At 44.8% G+C, this 19,000-nt stretch overlaps 1 protein-coding gene across 1 annotated transcript in view; it reads left to right on the top strand.

Moving 5' to 3' along the window:
• Positions 1–11,413: 11,413 nt before the first annotated feature.
• The window catches only part of ARHGEF12 (Rho guanine nucleotide exchange factor 12), a 33,296-nt gene continuing 25,709 nt past the window's right edge, over positions 11,414–19,000 (top strand). The window contains exons 1-3 of the mRNA XM_027901777.1: positions 11,414–11,435; positions 12,170–12,258; positions 13,809–13,865. The gene's annotated coding sequence lies outside the window, so the exon portion shown is untranslated. The remainder of the gene's footprint in view (positions 11,436–12,169; positions 12,259–13,808; positions 13,866–19,000) is intronic.

Here is a 19,000-nt window from a genome sequence, read left to right on the forward strand (position 1 = left end):
AGGACTTGGGCTCAGCGTGCTCCCCTTGGAGATGGGCCTGTGGGATCTCCCTGCTCAGCTGACTCGGTCGTGTGAAACAGGTAATAATAATCTGAGAGCCTTTGTTCCTGTTCTGTGATACTGAATATATGGGAAGATGAGAAAAATAGCTTTGTTGAATGCAGAGGAGAAAGAATTTTTCCTTTAGTAGCCCCTGGAAAAAGGGTGGGAGGGGAGGTTTGTCTCTTTTTTTTTGTTTTCCTCCCCCCTTCCCTTTTTTTTTTTTTTAATAGTTACTCCTTTGTATTTCCATTGTGAAAATGGCTAATTTAATGTGTTTGCTGGGAAAAAAATCTGTGCCTCGGTGTGTCAGCTCAAGAACAAAGGTTTTGACAGCTAGGAAAGATGCTTTTAGATGTAGATGCTGGCAGCACTCCCTCCTTTCCCTTTCCCAATGCTGAATTCCATACCAGTGTGTTAGCAGACCCTTCTCCCCAGCTTTTGCTGGGGAAGGGAATGTGATTTTTGCTAAGCTGAGATTTTATGCATGTTCATGTTAAATTAGCTCTTGGTGTTCCAAACTGTCTTTGAGTGTGTTTTTTCTGAATGCAGTTTTAATTGATCTTATATATATATATATATTTTAATGTTATTGTAAAGTGTTCTGAAAAACGAAGCAAATTTCATCAGTAGGGGGTAGTAACAGCCACAGTGATGGTGTGGACAGTGCTGTTGGTGCAGAATTGAGTGTGTTAATACAGTGACAGTCATCAGACGAGCACTGAGAGCCTCCTCTCCATTTGCAATAGTTTGTACTGATTTATGGCTGCGAGGATTTGATGTAGAAGAGCTGAGAGATGCTGGGGGGAGAGTGTTGTTTTTTATATATATATAAATATATTTACAAATACAGTCAGGGTTGGCAACTCGCTGGCTGTGGGGGAGGCACCAAGAACTGGTGTCAGTGAGCCCAGTGGGGCCACAACTTCAATCTGATATCGATATTTCTGAGAGCTTGGTTATCTCTGTCGTGGGGTGGGGAATTTGCTGCCATCACCTCTTGGCAGCTGGTGGGTTTTCTGAGTCAATGTTATGGTTTTTTTTTGTTTGTTTGTTTGTTTGTTTTGTTTTTTCTTTCTTTCTTTGCTTGTATTTTTATTTATTTTAAGAGACTCAAGAGGAAAACAGTAATACAAATATATTCTGAGGCCTATTAATAGCTCTGTGTTTGACTCACACGCTGTTCTCAGGATCTTGAGCCATTTTACAAGTAGCTTCACTACTGGTTTGTTGTTTTTGTTTTTTTTTTTTATCTTCCATTTTACAGTGGAAGGAACAGGGCTTGATGTGGCTGTGAAATCCTCATGCTGTGTGTTCTGCTCCAGCCCTCTGCAGTGGTTCTTTCTGGATTTCTCCTGTAATTTAGATGAGGGGAAGATGAAATGGGAAGGAGCAAAGCATGCCACGAATGCCTATGTACATTTATTTTTTTCACTTCTGGTGCAATGTGTGCTATGTGCATCTTTCCTCTTGTGTTTCATGGGCAAGACCTGCCTTTTGAGGGGTGAAATAATAGGTCTGCACATCCCAGCAAGCTCCTTATTTTTCTTAGGCCACGTAATCAACTGAGATAGCTTCAACTCTCATATATAACACTAATCTCTTTATAGCTCAGCTGACATCACCTTTTTCTTCTTTTTGCTAATTCTTTCCAACCGAAATGTATGGTTGAGAAACTTTCCGTGGATGCTTTTAAAAATCTGAATCAGAATTGGGCTGGCTTGGAAGCTGTGAAGGACTAAGAACACACTGCACAGGTTGCGCAACACTGTGGTCATGATTCCTTGGTCCTCTCCCTGCTGCAGCTTTCCTTGGTAAAACTGTGGATCCAACTTTTTTTTTTTCTCTGGTGTAAATGAAGCTGCTGGAAGCGCTCTCTGCCTTTGGGTGGTTTGAGACGTGTTAGCTGTAAATTAGTTTATTGCAGCTGGGAGATATTTAGAAGCTCTGCAGAGGTCACAAGGGTGGATGTTGTCTGCACATCCCATGCAGAACGGGTGGAATTTGGCCAAAGGTTCACGGCTTTGGAAGAGGCAGGGCTGAAAATGCTTTTTGGTTGAGTGTCTGCTTAGCTTTGAACTCATAAACTTGTTCTGATGAGCAGGCAGGTCTTGGGTCTGAGTGGTGGAATAACATTTCCAGAGCTGTAAACGCACGTTAACCTTTAGAACAAGCTAACAAGAGGATTGAAGGAAAATCCAAATTAAGACAAGGTGCCTGCTGACCTTATTTATCTTAGGAGTCACTTGAAGAAGCCTTGTGTTGGACAGTAGGTCAGGCAAACTGATCCCACCTTTGGAATATGGAAATCCATTGGTGAAGGTGTTGCTGAGCTGTGAACTCTTCCTGCTGTTTTCAAGTTGTACTTACATCTGTATCAAGGTAAATCGTGGAATGGACTTGAAAGGTCATCTCGTCCTGACACCTTCCATTATCCCAGGTTGTTCCAACCTGGCCTTGGACACTTCCAGGGATGGGGCAGCCACAGCTTCTCTGGGCAACCTGTGCCAGGGTCTCTCCCCACTCCCAGGGAAGAATTTTTTCCTCATATCTCATCTAAATCTAAACTCTTTCAGTCAAAACCATTCCCCCTTGTCCTGTCACTCCAGGCCCTTGCAAACAGTCCCTCCCCATCTTTCTTGCAGGCTCCTTTCAGGTCCTGCAAGGCCACAATTAGGTCACCCCAAAGCTTCTCTTCTCCAGGCTGAACAATCCCAATTCTCCCGGCTTTTCCTCCCAGCAGAGCTGCTCCATCCCTCTGATCACCCTGGGGACCAGTAATAAATTAAATCACACATGAGTTCATAATGCTGAGGAGCAGAACAGCAGCTTGGCCTCGCTGGTTCTTTAAAACACGTAGGTTTTTTTTTTCCTCACTGCACCCGAGCCACTCGTGCCTAATTCCAAGCCACAGAGGTGTGGTGTTCCCGAGCCAGGCAACTGTAACACACTTAACTCACCAGAAATGTGAACCCTGGGCCAAATATTCAAATGTGCCTCTGAACCTTGTACATATATTTGCAGAACTTAAAGCTGCCTAATTGGAGCGAGCCTTACGCTGTTTTGAAAGCTACATTTCCAGTTGTATTACGTGCGCTGTGTGTGTGTGTGTGTTTTTTTTCCCTCTCCTCCCTTTCTAATTGCTGTCTTTTGCTGTTTTTAAGGACTGTTTCCACACTAGCCCTGCTGCTGGTTCATAACAACCACAAGCTGGGTATGGCATTAATAAGGAACTAGGCTTTGTGCCTAATGAAATGCAAGAACTGCTCGACACGCTGGGGCAACACGAGTGATCCCCAGCCCTGTGTGTGTGTGTGTCAGGTGAAAGCAAATCCCGTGGCTTGAGCTTTCCATGGCTGGCTTAGGAGAAGAAAATTGTCTAGTTGCTTTGATTTTTTTTTTCTCTTTTTTTTTTTTTTTCCTCCTCCTTTTTATTTTTTTTTTTTTCTTTTATTCGAGCGTTTCGCTGGAAAGCTGTTCCAGACGCCGTGTAGGAGGAGCGCTGGTGGGGAGGGAGCTGCTGCCACCCGAGCCAGCTCGGAATTGCAATTATTGGCAAGCAAAGCAAACATTTCATTTCCCCGTAATTAGCTCCAGTTTAGGGAGGCAGGTTAATTTGGGCTCCACGCCCTGTCTGTGCAAGAAGCCCCGGTGCTTGATTCGCTTCTCCCAGTCTGCAGGCAGAGGGGTTTGAAATGGTTTTCTGAAAGTGAAAGCTGGAGGAGAGAATCGCCACAGACGTGTTCTGCCCCCTTTCCCCCCTGTTCCCTTCAAAGATGAGATGAAAATGTGGAGAAAAGGGCTATTTTAAGGCCAAACTGCATATTTCAGCTGCCTTTTCTTGCTTCGGGGAAGCTTGAGCTCTCTAGGCCTGGGAATGTTTGTCTATGGCGTGCTTCAAAATAAATAAATAAGGGAGAAACTGGGTCATAACTTCTGAAATCACCAGCCTGACCTTTCTGCTGTACCTGGTCACTTCTCTTAAACAGGTCACGCAGTAAAATCCTGCAGGAAAGGAACGGGTCGTGGACGTTTCTTCTTTTGCTGAGCACTGGTTTTGCCTAAATTTCCAATATGACAACATTTTAGAATAACACTTGAGTGTTTTCAGTATTTCTGGTGTTTAATTCAATTTTATTTTAGCATTGCCATTTTTCTTCCCCAGAGGTGGCAACCGAGAGATTTGGTAATTTGTGTCAGGAAACCGGCAGGAAATCACCTGGGATTTGGCAACCTCTGTTCTCCACGAGTTTCTGAGCAGAGTTTGTACCTGCTCTGTGGCCAAACCTCATCCCTGTTACTCCCCTCTTGCTTTCAGGCCGAATCTGAAGGCAGCATTGGGCAGACATTGTTTATTTATGTTCTCTCCAGTGCCCCCTCCCCGTTTTCATTTATTTGTCTGCAGAGATATTAAACAATAAGTGGCCTTGTCTTCCAAGGCTGTAACTTCAGGGCCTGGAGAAGGAACGCTGATGCTTCTGAGCCTTGGAAGTCAGTCAGGGGTGGAAGAACAGCCCTGTCTGCTGGAAATGTCCCTGTCCCCTCCCCTTTATAGAGTTTCTGCAGGGACTAAAAGTTCTTGCAGGGTCCTGGCTTGAGCAGCAGAGCAGCACAAAGGCCACATTGAGAATGGCTGCTGGGGAAGCCCTCCTTCCTTGCCTGCCCTGTAAATGCAGTTCTTTCTCCATGAAAAGCCCTGACATCAGCTCTTGGAAAAATCCAAGTGCTTGTGTCATGGAAAAATAGCTGAGGCACTTGCTTTGGGCTGGGAGTGAATGAGTGAACTGTGGAGGAAACTTCTCTGGAGACGCTTTTCTTCTGCCCTTTCCGAGTGTTGCTGTTCATGGAGAAACAGAAACCCTTCCCAGCTCAGATTTGTACAGGAAGGAACTACAGCTGGCTGGAGTAAACTCAGAGCACCCTCCCTGTCATTTTTACAGAGCATGCTACCTGTGTCATCAGGAAATTCCATATCAGGAAGTATCATCAGGAGGCAGATCTCCGTGTTCTTGTTATCTGTTTTATGATGAAGACTTATCTTTGCCTTCTGTTTTTATTTCATAGTTATAAGCTGGGTTTTTTTTCTCCCTTCTCATCCTGCCTTCTCTTCACCCCTCCTGCTGAAACCTGCACCCAGAATAAATCTTTCCTTTCCCTGTAGTAGTACCTTCCTCTTGGAGCCCCGACATTCCCATCTTGCAGCCCAACAGGGCTTCCAGACTTTGATTTTTATCAAATTCATCTTAACCCAGTTTTAAGTCCTTAGCTCAGCACGTTGGTTGCCATAGCACCAGTCCCTTGCATTGATCCATCTGCTGATCCATCAGGAAGTGTGTTGATGGGCTGTATTGGCCACTCTGCATTTTCTCTCCTGAAGGGAAAATAGGAGGGCCACGTTCTGCTCATGGAGAGAAACATTTGTGGCCTGAAAAACAATATAACGTTGAGTGGGAGGTATTTGCTGATGGTTTATTGGTGCAGATCCCACACTGAAGCTGCTGGGAATGTTTAGAGGGGGAGACAATATGGGCTATATGGGCTCTCCAGTCACTTCCCTGAATTTCCTGGGCTCCTTCTCCGAAGGCAGCGAGCAGGCCTTTTCCTGGAGCTGTCAGCAATCAGGAGCTAATAATGCCAGGAACGATTCCTCCATGAGTCATTGCGTCAGCTGTGGTTGCTGCCTTGGACTCCTACAAAAATAACATGGAGATTTTAATGCCCAGCTCCCTTTTGCCTCCTTGTGCACTTGCTGTGAGTCCCTAAGGATCTGTCCATGGGCTCTGCCAGCTCCCAGGAATCCTGCCTGGAGTTTCCCTGCACCTTGTGTCCAGTCTGTTGTCATCAGTCTGCCGTGAGTTTTTTTTTTTTTTTTTTTTTTTTTTTTTTTTTTTTTTTTGGAAAAAAAAAAAACAAACCCAACCTGTGGTTTCCTGAGCTTCTGTACTTTGATACAGGGAAAAGATGACAGGGCATAAAACTGCTCTTTAAGTGGTTTAAAAGCCGAGCTGAATGGACTGGATGTGTTGGATCAGTGCTGTCCCAGCCTGGCTGATGTGGTTCCAGCTGGAGTTTGTGGGCAGCACAGGCAATTACAGGGAAGTGGTGTCTGTGTTTTCCCTCGGTTGCCAGTAGTTTCCCCTCTTGCTGCATCCGTGTTTTCCCTGGATCTGCTGTGGGTTCTTTATCTCCTCAGCTCCTTTGGCTCACCCACTGCCCTGTGCAGAGCAGGCTCCCCTTTTTTGTTGTGACAGCAAAGTGCCTTTATCTCCACGTTAAGGTCACATCGGTGCTGCTTTTGTCCAGGTCGTGTCCCCACTCTCCCACAGCACCTTTCTCAGGGCTTTTCAGCCCTGCAAAAAGCTGCCCTGGTGGATCTGCAAGCTGGGAAAACAGACTCTCCCTTCCTTGTTTTTCTTTCATTCTGTGTCTTTCAAGGTGAAATCGTGGGAATTATCTGCAGAACAGCCTTGGAAACATCCCTGTTTACTGTACTTTCAGGGCACTTAAACCTGCAGGATTTAGGCAGATGCAGCTTTTTCTCTTGAGCACTGTCAGTGCAGAGTGTTGAAAATGAAGTTTAATAGCTACCAGAGGAGCTGGATGCACCAGGAATAGTCATGGAATTGTTCAATGATTTGTGACTGTCACCCAAGAACACAGCTGGAGTTTTCCAGGAGCTGTTTGGTTGCACGTGAACGATCGAGCTCAGACTTCCAGGAGTCTTGAACTCCCATCCCTGGAAGTGTTCCAGGTCAGGTTGGATGAATCTTGGAGCATCCTGGGCTAGTTGGAAGGTGTCCCTGCCCGTGAGATGAGCTTTAGGGTCCCTTCCAACCCAAACCATTCTGGGATTCTGTTTATAGCTTGTCAGTTAAACTCACTTTTCCTTTGAAATCCATGGAGCCGGTGCTGGCCAAAAGCTTCTCATTGGTGGTGGTTTGGTGGAAACCTCCTGGAGTGGGGTGAGGTCATTTTAAACAGGCAAAGTTTGGTGTTTTTATTGGGGGGGAGGGACTTTTCTCCTTCTAAATGTGTAAAACCCACAAATGAGCAAACCTGTAACAAACCTGTCCTACGTCTCATCTCTCCTGAGTTTGGCATGATCAGGTGTGTTTGCTGCTTTTCTTTCATATTTAGAGTTCATTTAGAGGGTTTTCCTGTAACAAGCAACATCTTATTTAAATGAAACTAATAAAGCAAGTGAAGAAGCTTCCATTGCAACTGTTCGTCTCCTAATTAAAGATTAGTTCTGTCAAGCAAGCAGTTTCTGGCTGTTCTCCTCTGCAGGGGTTTCACAATATTTCTTACTCATCTGGGCACAAGTTGTAGTAATTTCTACTTGCAGACACACACACAAGCTTCATTTCAGGCATGTGAGCAGTCCTGCTGAAGGAAATGGGGCTGAAGTTAGGCACATGAATAAATATTTCCAAGGTTGAGGCCCTCGCCTGAATCTAAATATTTTTTCTCTTTGATCAGCTTTCCAGATAGCAGATACTTGAATTCTGGTAATATTTTAGTAGGGGAGGAAAAAAACCCCAACATGGTTATCTGAGTGCTGTGCTATTTATGGTCAACTATATTTTCAACCTCCCGGGCTAGAATGGAATGCTTTGTACTGTTGGAAGCTGGGAATCCTTCCTGCTCTGGTGTGTTTTGACACATTAGGTCTTAAAACTATCTTTTTCTGCTTGGCTTCAAGGTAGTTATTAGGCACTGGCCTGTGTGTGTGAGCTAACTTGAAGTATAACTTTTAATCCACTCTGTTACTACTTGTAGGTGTATTTTCCTCACTTGGCTTTACAGTAAATAGATTTTCCTAATGCACCATGACTAAGAAGACATACTTTTAGTAATTTGCTGTGCTTAAATCGTTTAAAATATTTGACCCAGTCTTTAAAAAAAAAAAAAACCAACCAAAAAAAAACCCCCAAAAGTGACTTGGCTTTTAATTGTGGCTGGTATTTGGGAGAGTGGAACAACTTGTTTGAAAATGTGCTGATGTTCATCAGTTATCAGACAAAATGTCTACAGGGTTTTTTTTTATCGTGGATGGAGCCTAAACTTGCCAGCTCCGTTTGGTATTAAGTCTCCAGCTGTTAAACCCCACCCTGCTCTGTCTTGCTGTTTACAGTAGGAGATGAAATGCATTAAATATGTAATATGTGCTGCTGAACAGCAGTGAGGGGATTTTCGGTGTTGCTTTCAAGCCTAATCATATTTCCAAGTGAAGATAAGTGGTGCTGAAACGCAGAGAGTTGCTGGGTGGACTCGTGGGAGCTGCTCTGTGTTCTCTGATTGTGTTTTACCCACTCCGCTTCTTGGCTGTAGTGACACGGTGTTTGGGAAATGAGGAATGGAAATGAGGGATGTCTTCAGCAAATCAAGGAATTCCAGGTGGTATTCCAGGCAGGAAGGGGGGGAAAGAGGAGGAACCTTGCACCGAGTGTGCCCAGCAAGGACCTTAAATCAGCTGACTCTTCCACCTCCAGTTTCTGTGATTTCATAACTCAGTGCCCAGCAATGATTTCAGGTCTGGGAGAGGAGTTTTTCCTGGGGGGGGCTGGGGAGCTTCACCTTCAGCCTGGCTGGACAAAGCCCATCCCCTTCCTACCCCGCTGGTTTTAGGGGATACCTGTGAAGCAAAGCCAGGGCAGAGCCTGGAGCTCTCCCAGCCTGCCCTGCCTGGTGTGACCTGCTGCCTGCCCCTGCTTCCCCACCATGTCCCTGCCTCCCTCCCTGCTCTGGAGGAGAAAGAAAGGCAGGAAGCTGGCGGGCAGCCAAGGGGCTCCAGAGCTTCCCGGAGCTGCTCCCGGCGCGCTCGGCAGCCGCGTGGGATGGGGGGACACGGCCCCAGGGCCTGGGCTGGGGGCTCTTCCCAGGACACTGGGATCCTCCAGAGCCAGCTGGCTCCTGACCTCTTGGACTGCCCAGCTGTGAGCTCTGGGCTAGGAAAAGGAGGGTTTTTTGGCTGCCACTCGGCAGGAACTTCAGGTTCACCGGTAACGTCAAAGCACGGGAAAAATTCCAACCGTTTCAGTGCCGGTTTATGCACAGCAACTTCAGGGTCCCTTCCTAAATAATTAACGTCACTGGCCTGAAAGGAAAGTTTCACCCAGCTTCTGGACCTCTGAAACAGAACATTTGTGCTTCATCCTTGAGCAGATGATGAATATCTGTGAACCAGCCAGAACGACGGTGAACTCACTTTCTGCCGCCCATAAACCGTGTGTTGCTGCAGGAGCAGAGCCTGCAGCTCTGGGTGCTGATAAGAAACACTGTGGGATAAGGGTTGTCACTTAAATGCTTCATTAAAATACTTGGGTAGTAGTGTTGGGATTTTTTTTTTTTTTTTAATGCAGCTCCAAAGTTCAGATGCGTTAGATTAAAAAATGTGTAAGATGTAATTCATCTTAAGCATCTTTTCCTGCCTTTCCCTGGACTCCTTATTTTTTTTTTATCTTTTCTGCTTTTCAATGAAAGACTTGACTGCTGCTGTATCTGTTGACTGTGCAGGCAGGGCTGGATTGGCCTGAGGTGACTTTTGGTTTCTTTCTATGGGATCCAAGCTGTCTGTCTTGCACAAAACTGTTCTTTACTGGCCAAAATTTGTAAGTGGAGGCCTGGGTGCTAAAGAGATCTGGCTTTGCAGGTAGAGCAGAGCGAGGAGAGGCTTGATTTGAATCAGAGTGGATTTCCCAGACTTTTAAGTTTAAAACAGAGCTTTTGAGGGGGGCAGGAGGGAAGAGGACTATCACTTCTTCTCTTCAATTAATTAACTCCTAAAATTGCTGCTTTGCCCATAAGTTATGCAATCACAGGCCCCACCTACCCCCTTAATTTGGAAGCTGCTCTTGCAGTTGCACCAATTTTTGATGCTGTTATCTAAAAGATGGCGAGTGTCTTGCTGTGTGTAATTATTTTCAGGAATAGACAGACAACATTTTAATTTCACTTGCCTAATGTGTCATCAGCTGCTCGTTTCAGAGTTGCCATATTAGTGCATGTTTGCACAGGGGATTGGCATGTGGGAGCTGGCCAGAGTTTTGGGTGGATCCACACTTTAATGGCACAGCTATTATTCCAAGAGAGGGATTAAGCTGAGCACTTCTGTGCAGCCAGTTATGTTTTTCAGGTAATGGGGAGGGAGTTGTTGGAGCTTTAAGGCTGTGCTGGTCCTGGCTGGGTGTAGTTGTCGAGGAAAGGAGGGTAGATGGGGAGGTGACAAAGGTGTCCCTTGCAGTCTTGTGGTGATGCTCAAGGAATCTTGGTTGTAGAGCTCTGAAGAGCCCTTGGAGGAGGGATTGGTTCTGTGTGTTGGACAGGGCCATTGCCCAGCTCAGAATCACAGAATCGAGGTTGGAAATTAGAATTTAGCTGGGGAAGGACCTCAAAGATGGTCCGGTCCAAGCCGTGCCCGATCACCCCCCGTGTCCCCCAGCCCAGAGCACTGAGTGCCACAACCAGTCCTTCCTTGGACACCTCCAGGGATGGGGACTGCAAACCCCCCTGGGCAACCCCTTCCAATGCTTGAAAACCCTTTCCATGAGGAAATTCCTGCTGATGTCCAACGTGACCTTCTATATATTCGCACACTGCTCTAAATGTATGTAATGCTTTGTAGCTGAAGGACCTAAAAACATTAAACAAGTAGGAATGGAGTTAAACTTGTGAAAAGGTTCTGAAAAAGAAATAATTCTGCTTCATGAAATCAGAAGCTGGATGGCAAACACCCTGTTCTGTCAGTTTTCTTCAGTAATTTAAGGGAAAAAAAAATCCTGATTTCACAAGTCCCACATGTTTCCCTTACTTAAAAATACATATACACCTCCTTTAACTGTGGGTTTGTTGCTTTTGTTATCTGTGTATATAATAACATTTGGAATAGTTAATATAATTTCAGGTTAACTCTGTTGCACTTGTCTCAAAGATGGCAAGTTCACAGAGTTTCATGGAAATAGAGATGTTAGATTTCAACACGTGCTGTGTTACTGGGAAGGAGAGTTTTCATTTAGTTTGGACCTTTAGTAGGGCAAAAAAATGAAGGAATGTTAATTTTTAGTGTAGGGAATTAATTGTTATGAGAGGAAGATGATCCATGGGCCACCACGGTGTTCTGAAGAAGAAGGAACTGCTGGGTGCTGGATTTGAGAGCAGTCTCTTCTTAATTCTGTCTGAAAATCTTTACTTAACTGAATCAGCTCTAAATGGACTAATAGTTGGCTGGAGAAAAAAAGAAACAAAGATTGGTTTTCTTGTGGTGGTATCACAGCAGTGTAAAATAACTTTGTATTTAAGCATTAGTGTTGGTATGAAGGATGATACTGAGAAACAAAAGTCCATTAAACTTCTGCTCTTTTTCTTCTTTTCAGGTTTCCTCTCAAAAAACCTACGAGGTGAGTTCCTGAAATTTCACTTTCTATCTTCACTGCAGCATTTTTGAGCGGGGGGGAGGCTTTTAAAAGGAAAAATAAATATGTGTACTGACGCAGAGCACGGCACCCATTGCAGATGGGAGGAAATTAAATGTCCAGATGGGGACAAGGTGCCAAAAATATAGTTGGTGGTGAACTTAAAAGTGCATGGCATGGTGTTACTTTGCCTCCTGTTACATCACTGCAGGCTCATCTTACCTGAGACTTGAGATGGTAAAGGGACACTTGAGTTGGTACATGATGTACTGGTGGTGGGGGGGCAGGGAGGGGGGGAGGAATATTCTAAATCTTTAATTTTTGCCTGCAAAGATATTGAATGTTTGCTGGGGAGGAGGCAGAGTTAAGATTGCAGGAGGTTTATCTGCTTTCTGTAGCCTAATTTTATTTTGCTTTTAAAATTGAGTGATAAAAGAGAACGCACTCGCTGTCGCTAATTCTGAAGGTTAGCAAAGGCTCTTTCTAGAACCTTGGACACACTCCCAAAGCTTCCGAGGGAGATCATTTTCCCACTTGAATCCAGCCGGGAAATGAATTTTTAAAGCGAATTTAATGCCCGGGTTTGAATCTCGATTTCTCGTGGGCAGCCAGTCCCCAAGCTCAGGTTATTTCTGGGAGCCCCAGCAAGTCCTCTGTGCTCTGGTGGTGAGGATTTGTGCCTTTTTTTTTTTTATTATTTTTTTATTTTCCTGACACAGACACGGCAGCATTTTGAACAGAGAGTCTCCAGCTGACAAGAAGCAGAAGGTTGAGCGCTGCAGTAGCACCCACGACTTCGATCCCACAGGTAACAGTCCTGAAAACCCCCAAATTTCCGCCTGAAAAGCGCTGTGGGAATCAGGTTTAAAGACTGTTTTGGGGTTTAAAAACTGGTTTAGGTTTAAAAACGATTTTAGGTGTAAAAACTGATTTTAATGTGCAAGAAAAATGCGATTTTTCAGGGTTGTGTTGTGCTTTTTCAGAGCTGCTGAGTAAACAGTTGGAATTTGCACTTTCAGGAAAGTCAGCCTGAAATTTCGGGAGGCAAATGCTGTAATTAGTTGGGATTTAGTTAAGTGTGGCGCTGGGGATGTTGCAGGCTCACCTGGGGCTGGGGTTCCCTTGTTTGGGTTTAAGTTTTGGGGGGTTTGGTTTGGTTCTTTCGGGCCTTAGTGGATTTGGATCCCTCTCTATCACTTGCAAAGCGAATTTGTATTTTCCAACATGATACATTTTAAGATCAGCATCTCTTTTGAAAGGATGTGCTCTCCTATTTTTTTTTTTTTTTAACCTTCCCGAAGGCTAAATTAGGGTCAATTTGGGCAGCTTGTCCAGAACTGTCTGGGAAATGAGGGATTCTGCCCCTCTCCCTGAAACCCTAACCCAGTGACTCTGTGTGTGTTCATTAAATGCATGACAGGCTCTTGTCTGAGCCTCCTGGCCCCTTGCAATGTGCATTTTTCATGTCTGTGCATTGTGCTGTCCCTGGGGCTGGTGGAAGGAAGGCAGGAGAGTTGAGTGGTACAAGTTGTAGGATGTGTGGTTTTGGTTTTTTTTTTTTTACACAAGACATTTGGAAGCTGATGTTTATAAACCAGCCTGTTAATGGTTTCTGTCGCTGGCTGCATGACTCCTTCCCAGTGTGCACAAAATAAATGAAAATGGCCTTTAAATGCCAGTTAAAAAATTCCTGGAAGGGAGAAAATTAGTGCTTTGTCTTCTTTTCCTTTGTCCTTGGAAGTGGGTAATGTAAAATTATTTCAGGTTGGGGGAGGTCTTGGGCTCTGAAGGAGAAGGAATTTATTTTCTTCAGAAACAAACTTCAGGAATCCTCTAATCTTAATTTGATGAAAGTCACTCCAATTTTGAGAGCTGTTATCTGGCTCCGCTGTTATGATGCTTGTGCTCTGGTCTGCTAGATGAACCTGCACTGCAACCTTCACAGAAGGATTTCCTTTTTAAGGGGTGAATTCAGGATGCTGAACTGCTGTGCCTGTGTTGATTATTTATTTTGGAGCTAAAAAATACCAGAGTTTCTGTGCTTGGACTGGTTTTTTTTTATCCAGAATCCTCTCTGTAGTTATTGCAGAAAGCATCTTTTATCGTGTCCTAAATTCTGTAACAAGATTCTGTGTGGTGTTACCTGTGCCTTCATTATTCACCCCTTATTCCAAGTGTTCCACCTGTGTTTTGTTCCCATCTTATTTGTGTGTGTTTTGCACGATTTAACCCAATAAATCAGCCTGTGGTTCGTTTGTTTGTTTGTTTGTTTGTTTTTTTTCATGGATTTTTTTTTTTCTCATGTTTGGTCTCCATATTTTCTATATCTCTCTCTCCTTCTCTCCTGCTCTCGTGCAGAAAGCTCCTCCAAGAAGACAAAGTCTAGTTCTGAGGAGAGTAGATCCGAGACATATGGTAAGCTCAAGCAGCCTCACCCCTGGGCAGCTCCATGCTTTTCCTGTCTGTGCATCCCAGGCTTTCCCACCCCTTCCCATGATCTGCATGGTCGGCTCTGCAGCAGGGAACTGGGCAAACTGGGCTGAAAAGTGTTGCTTTAGTGTAATCAGCTTCTAGTTTTTGTAGTGGCTGGAAAACTAACCTGGCAAGTTGTCACCTGGGTTATCCTCCTGTTACCCACCCGGAGAGTTTGTGCCACAGTATAGGGGGGTTTGGGGCACTCTTGGACCCCAGAAGGGTTTTGTGGTTGTGGAAAAACTTTTGCCTTGCTCTGGCTGTGGAGGTCAGAGCGTCTTTTTTTGCATTATTTGTAGGTTATCTTCACTCAGTTCCTTCCCATCTTTCACAGAGTATCTGTAAATAAATAAAAAAAAAAGTGTAAGGATATGAACTTCCCCCTTCTTTGTGGCAGAGGGAGTGAGTGACCTTGCAGTCCTGTGTTGTGTATCACTGCTGTGTGGGGGCTTGTGCACTGGAATAAATAGCACATAACAAAGGGTTTGGGATGGCAGTGTCCCCACACCTCGTGATGTTGTCACTACACCATGATGGGCCTGTCTGCTCCTTTCCCCCACATCTGTCAGCCTGGGACACTCCCCATCCTGGCTGTGTTCAATGACTTGTCCAATTTCCAGCCTCTAAAGATGTTTGCACTCGTGTTAGAAAGTAGAAGGCAATAAGTTTTCACAAGCTGATGGGTTCTTTTGGATCCTGCAGCTTGTAAAGACCCTTGGACCTGGACTGAACCTGCTGCATCTCGTGTTTCTAAGTGTGCATGTCCTGACTCCAGCCATGAGTTGCCTTTCTTTCCCTTCCCCTTTCCCCTTCCCCCCCCCCCCTTCATGTTTAAAACACTCTGTGACACTTTCTGATTTTAATCTGTTAAGAAAGTTGCTGCTGCATAACCTGCTGTGGGCTTTTGGGCACTTGCAACGACTCTTCCAAGGATCAGCTTTTATCATTCCACTGGAATAAAACTGCCAGGTGTTCATGGCTGGGATCCAGCCTCTTAAACCACCAGAGTAATACAAAGTGATGCTGTCATGGCTCTGGCTGTGAGGAAACACTGACAAGTAACAGCGAAGAAAAAAAGCCTGAACCCAAAAAAACCCAATAAAATATAAAAGCCAAAAAAACCCCCCCTCTAACCCACAAAAACCCCAATAAAAAAATAAAAGCAAAAAAACCCTCCAAACCCCAAAAAACCACCAACTCTGAAGATTTCCTTCCAGACCAATCTTAGGAAAAGCCCTTTAGCTGGTGCAGTTCAGGGACGTGTGTCCTGTGAAAATGAGATCCCCCTGCATCCCCTGGAATTTTGAATCACACACTTCTTTCTTTTTCCTTTAAGGAAAAGTAACATGACAGTCATGTTCCTCGGGGTGTGAGAGTGTTCCTCAGTAAACAGGTTTGGAGAGGGCCTTGGAAAACTGTCTCAGGGAGGCTTGGTTTGCTGCAGCTTGTAATTCTTCCTGCTGCGCTCAGAGGGAGCGAGCAGGGAAATTGAGGGAATGAGCAGGGAAATGATCTGCTTGGACAGCAGGGTTTTGGGGGATGATGCTCCTTGTGGGGAAGAGTTCTCCCCTGGCAGGTGGATGCTGGTTACTGGGGTTGCCCAGATCCCTGTCCCGAGCTCCTTTTCCCCTGGCGCTGCTCACCCCCGACACGCCAGAGGTGCTGCTGAGCTGCTGGGGGTTAATTCCAGGAAACATTTGGTGTGTTTGATGGAATGGCTGCCTGTTTGCTCTGCTCCCTCAGCCTGTGCAGCGTCCTGGGTTTTCACGTGTGGCAGAAAGAAAACGCGACTTCCTAACGTAAGCTTTGACTTCCTGCAGATGCTCTACCCGCGGCCGGGATCTGTGGGAGCAGTTTCCACTCATCCTTCCTTTCCAGTGGCCTTTGCTGGGTTGGACCTGGCCCTGCCTTTTGTCTCTGCCCTCTCTTGCTTTTTCCCTGTCCTGTGGTATGTGTGGAGAACTCTGCTGTTTGCTTTGGATGGGCCCAAGCTATTCCAAAACCTACAAGTAGAAATGCTGGGCTGATATTTTTCTCACTGGTAACTGGCCGATGGAAAGGGGGTAATAGAGAATTCTGGAATGACAGCACGAAAAGGAGGTGTGGCTTTGTGTGTGTGTGTGTGTTTGTTCTCACCTCTTGAAATTTTTAATTAAGGAGCGCGAGAGCAGAATTTCTTCAAGTATATGAGTGGCTCTGGGGGGGGCAGAGTGGTTAGGCAGGGAAATTGGTCTAATATACCAAAGTTAATTTACAGTGACGTGAGCTCAGAGTGGGATATTTTCTTTCATAAGTGCAATTATATCTGTATATTCAACAAAATTTAGATGATCAGCAGAGAGACTGAGTGTGGGTTCAGATATGCTGTAATTTACTAATTAGTCCCATGATCTCCCACGATACTTAATACTTGTTTCTCCAAGTAGAATTTTCATCTCTTAAATGAACTTAAAACTGGAATTAGCTCTCAGGGTGGTAGGTGAGATAGCAGTTTCTCTTTTTTTTTTTCCCCATGATTTGTTTGATGTCAAAAAATATCTTCCTTTATTTTTAGAAATGACCAGTTACTGGCCTAAATATTCACCCGGACTTTACACAGACTCTTTCACTTGTGATAAATTTTGTTTCTTTGTTTGTTTGTTTTTTTGGTTGTTGTTTTGAATCACCAGGTTTGAGCTGTTTTTAAATTGAATTTACTCTTCCTGGCTTGTTCCTGGCAGTTCTTATCAGCTTTGTGTTACTGGTCACTATTTTTCCAGACTTTTTAAAGGACTTTTGGGAGCCCCTCATCACTACCCTTAGAATAGCCAGGAAGGGCTGGGAATGCAGGGAGGGCTGGACCACAGGGGTTGAATGTGGTGTTGCCATGGGAGCAGATAGTCCTATTTATCACGTTAAAATACATGGTTCTTTTTTTTTTTTTTTTTTTTTTTTCCCTTAAAAGGTTACCAACCCTTGTTTTATGGGCAGTGTTCAGTGCCATTGTTAATAACAATTTTATCAGGGCTCTGTGGACTGCACTGTTCAAACAGTATAGTTTTTGCACTGACTTTGCATGACTTCTGTTAGTGGAGGAATCTGAGGAATGCTGCTTATATGGCATTTGGTATGAAATCATGGTAATAACTAGAACTGAAATTCAGAATTTCATCTGTCCTTGTGAAAGCTGATGGTTCTGTTTATTCCGTGGAGCAGCATTTCTGAAAACACTTCCTAGAAAGAAGGCTTCCCAAATGAAGTGAAACATTTGGGACATTCTCAAATCCCCAAGGAGTTTGTTTTTGGGGTTTTTTTTTGTTTGTTTGTTTATGGCATGATTCATTTCAAATCGCCCCATTAAACTGCCTTTTCCTATTGTGGCCTCTCGTGGCCCCAGGGGAGGTTCACAAATCTCAGCTCCCATCGCGCCCTGCAGAGCTGGAGCAGAGGAAGAGCCGTGGTGTGTTATGGGAGATGGGATTTGTGCCTCGTGGAGTCATGGTTTGGGTTGGAAGGGACCTTAAAAATCATCCCATCCCACCCCCTGCCACGGGCAGGGACACCTTCCACTAGCCCAGGTTGCTCCAAGCCCTGTCCAACCTGGGCTCTCCATTCTCTCTGGTGAGTCAAGTTTTCAGAATGAAACTCTGCTCTGTTTGTTGGGAACCGCTGATGAAACTCCCTGTTTTGTTGAAAAACTTCCAAATAGTAGAAGAGAAGATGAAGTAAATGACCTTCTTACTCGAGGAGCTCTTGGGAGAATGGAAATGTGTCTGGCACGACTGGCTGAGACATTAATTTTAGCCATGGGGTGTCAATGACCTTGAGAAGTTCGACTTTACCCTTCCCCTACTCTCCAAAGGCACTTGGATCAGGGCTGGAGAATGGAGAGGGACTAGTGCCACCTACTGAAGAGTGGATCCTCTTTGCTTTACTTGCAATCTTTTCTGTCTGCTTTCATTTTTAATCTCCAACCTCTTCAGCTCCAGCCCACAGTTGGCTGCTCTGCTGTGCTATTGGCTTGAGGCTACACCACTGAGTTTGGGGAATTGCCATCTGCATGAGGACAAAAAAAGATGAAGATTTATTGTTTTCTCCACAGAATTTTATGAATCCACTCGAGGCACAAGCACGTAATCTGATTTTGTGTGCTTAAAGCTTGGTTAAAGTGATGTCTCCTCACTTTGTGCCATCAGGATACTGTCAAATGAAAGCAAGCGTGGGAATAACATTATTAGTGATTTGATTTTCAGCACTGTCAATGGTTGGTTCTGCTGGCATTGTAATATTCACTAAGTTTCATCTGGAAGGAGTGAAATAGTTCAAAATGAATGGCTCAGGATTTTCATCCAGGGAACACAAAAGGGAAAAAGGGGAGTGAAAAGCTGGTTGTCACCTGGTTTAGTTGGTAGTTTATTGTCCCTGTGTGTTCCTGTGATACCCAGGCGTGACAGGAACAGCTCTTGGAAACTTCACATCGGTGTCCTTGGGCTCCCAGTGGTTTGTGGCTTTCCTGTGAGTCCATTCCTGAGTGTCTGATGAGGTGTTCAAGGTACCAGACGTGGGTTATGAAAACATTGCTGCTCTGCTCTCGAAATTCCACCACGCAGCACCTTTCAAAACTGAAGGTGTTTTACTTAAAGGACAAGAAGGGAGCAAATGGCAGATTTAGGGGGTTCAAGAGAGCACTTCAGGGTTGCTCTGGTTTTTTTAGCGTGCCTGGTTCACACAGGGAGTGCTGTCAGGTCTAGTTGTTCAGGTGATAGTGTTGCCTTCAGTTAACTTCATTAAAATCACTAGGAAAATGCTGTGTATCCCAGTCAAGCATGGAATCTCTCAGCTGGCCTTCCTGCACCTCACTCCAGCATTTTTGTTGTGTTAGGAGAAGGGTTAAGTGCCTGTTCCTTGTCTGAAGGGAGCAAATACAGGAAAAAAAAAAACTATTATGGACTAATTTGGTTTCAAGTTGTCCTAATATCAATTGTTCCTCCATTCTAAATTTAAAAGTGTGGGTTTTGGGTGACATTGAGACTCGTGGTGTTACACAGTCGGGAACTCTAAACTCTGTAAGGCCAGTTTGTGTTGCATCATCACCTGCT

Source organism: Empidonax traillii, unplaced genomic scaffold (genome assembly GCF_003031625.1).
Source record: "Empidonax traillii isolate 1590-97213 ecotype Southwest subspecies unplaced genomic scaffold, ASM303162v1 scaffold812:size654646, whole genome shotgun sequence".
NCBI lineage: Eukaryota > Metazoa > Chordata > Aves > Passeriformes > Tyrannidae > Empidonax > Empidonax traillii.